The sequence below is a fragment of the Terrapene carolina genome, unplaced genomic scaffold (assembly GCF_002925995.2).
Source record: "Terrapene carolina triunguis isolate 2854851 unplaced genomic scaffold, T_m_triunguis-2.0 Scaffold93, whole genome shotgun sequence".
NCBI lineage: Eukaryota > Metazoa > Chordata > Testudines > Emydidae > Terrapene > Terrapene triunguis.
The window spans coordinates 30,492,953-30,495,551 of NW_020664444.1; the positions used below are offsets into that span (position 1 = coordinate 30,492,953).

Here is a 2,599-nt window from a genome sequence, read left to right on the forward strand (position 1 = left end):
GACATTCTGTCTACATGTGTGCTCCACAGACAGAATTCTTCCTTCATGTGTGTGTGTACCAATGCACATGCTGCTAGTGTTTATAAGATACTTTTCTGCGCGGCTCCAGGGACCTGAATCTTGTGGCATATAATAACCCAAGCTCAACAGAAGCCAGTGGTGGTGGAATGGTACAAATCACTCACCCAAGGGAGCAGGGCATGGATTCTATGTGTGAGGGGGAGAGGGAGTTTGCCAGCTGGATCACTCGGACTGCCTCCCACACCACTTGACAGATACTTGATCTATTCCTGTACCAGACTGATTGCCTTTCCACCCCAGAGTAAAAAAAAAAAAGCACTTATGGAGATAGAGTGATGAGGAATAAAGGAGGAAAGCCAAGGGCAGCCATGCTCAAATGTCATGGGGCAAGAAGATAGACCCAGGAAGAAACACAACCACTACCAACACAAATCTGATAGCAGTGCTATTCTGGTCCTGGGTCACCATGTGGAGCCAGCCAATCAGCTATAGGACTGGCCAGAGACCTCCTAGGAATCAAGCCAAAAGCAATTATAATGGCAGGAGTGATTTCCATTAACTGTTTGCCCTGGAACTTTTCAGATCTTTTCAGTCCGTATTTTGCTCCCCAAGCATCCAAACATAGCTCCTCAAGCTAGCCACAGCTAGTCCCAAGACCCTGCTCCCCCCAGGAAATCGGTGGGTACATTAATACTCAAAGCACTCTTCCAACCCAGATCAACAAAATGGTTAAAAATGCTTCTCTCACTGAAACCCTCCTCACCTGGTCCTCAGCCCCATGCCGGCCAGGAGCTTGAGGTGTCCAAGCAGAGAGAAAATTGTGCTCAGCCCCGAATATAGAGACCAGAGAAGGTTATTTCCCCTCCCCTTTGAATCCTCTTAGCCTGTTCCTTCATTCATCTGTAGCTCCATTTGTCAGAAGGGAAAAACAGGGAGAAATTTAATGGGTCTAAAAACTGCTTCAGCAGGAGGAACGTAAGAGAATGCTAAATGGAGGTGACGAAAGGGGGGAAGAAAGCAGTGCAGGGAGGGAATCTAAGGACCAGAGTAAACTCTGAGAAGTTAAACCATTCATTCCTTGAAATGACAACAGCTTACAAGGCAGACTAACCTTCTAGGTGCTTTTTCTTTGTTTCTTTCTTTCTTTCTTTCTTTCTTTCTTTCTTCCCACTCCGTTGCTCTCTCCTTCGCTGTGGATTTGTCTTAGAGCTGCAGCTGCCTGCCTTCTCCTGGATTGTTTTCTGCTTCTAACTGCAGAAATGCTAGACAGAACCTTGTGGTCTAAGAATATCCTGCCTACTCAGACGCTGTCAAGAATTACTTCTCACTGGGTAGAGTGACTGAGACACTGGGGCTTGGCTCTTAGGAGGCGCACGTGCAAAACTCTTGTCAGGTCCTGACAACAGGAGCTCCAGGATCCTATGTCTCACCTGCCCCCTGCTGGAAAATATGGTATTATTCACTAACCCCATGCCAGGGAATACTGTGAATCACCCAATTCACCCCTATGCTGGATGATAGTATCACCTACCTGATCCCATCACTTCCACGTGGCTGGAATGTGTGTATCCCACCTCACCTCTCTGGAAGAGGACAGTGCATATCATCTACCCTATGCCACCCTTTCTCCATGGCCAATGATACTGTGCATCACCTGTTTCACCCCCACATCCCTCCATGCCTGAGGATGAGACTTGTAGGGCACCTGTGGCTCAGGAGCTGTGTATGCCTGTTAATTTGTTACTGTGTTTCCAGTGCAATATGGACACTAAAAAAATTATAGATGAGGAGGACATTCAGAGCCATGGATTTCCTTCTCCCCTGCTTTAGTATACTGCCCCTACAAGATGCTATCCACTCTGCTTTTGAGGATTCTAGTTTCTCACAGCTGTGTCACATGTCCTGTAAATCAGGTAGGGTGGTCACCTATGTGTCATGGAAATAAAGGATTATCTATCTATCTATCTATATGCCAATAGTTCCATTCCTGGACCAAAGCCCTACATTTGTATTGCACTGTGTGATACTTCATGTCATTGTTGCTGAAATGGGGAACAAAATGCATTCTACTGTGTTACAAACTCTCACGAGTCTTGCAAGATTTGATATTTTTCTTAAGCTGCAGCTCATGGCATCATTTCATTATGTGAGAATCTCAGCTTTCTCTTTCTTTCTTTCTTTCTTTCTTTCTTTCTTTCTTTCTTTCTTTCTTTCTTTCTTTCAATTAAGCTTTAAGCCCTCAGGGTTGAAGAGAAAAGCTTGGAAGTGTGACCCTAAAGGTCAAATAAAAAGAATCCCAAATGTATTATTTTTTAAAATCTCGTGACTTTTAAGGCAATCTCATGATTTTCAGGGACTAATGAGTTTTGAATGCTTGGGGCTGGCTATAATGCTTCCATGGTGACTTGATATGGGATACAGCACATTGGACCCTAAGTAAGGGAATTCCTTAAACAATAGGGTCCACACTATAGGGTCGAGGGCAGTTCAAGAGCCCCAGATTGACTGGGAGCATTATAGAATAATGTGTTGATAGGCGAGGATGTGTGCCAGGCAAGGTCCCAGGGCATTCCCATGG

At 45.1% G+C, this 2,599-nt stretch overlaps 1 protein-coding gene across 1 annotated transcript in view; it reads right to left on the reverse strand.

Moving 5' to 3' along the window:
* MSS51 (MSS51 mitochondrial translational activator) overlaps positions 1–1,379 on the reverse strand; it is a 17,122-nt gene extending 15,743 nt beyond the window's left edge. The window contains exon 1 of the mRNA XM_026650821.2: positions 1,133–1,379. The gene's annotated coding sequence lies outside the window, so the exon portion shown is untranslated. The remainder of the gene's footprint in view (positions 1–1,132) is intronic.
* Positions 1,380–2,599: the final 1,220 nt, after the last annotated feature.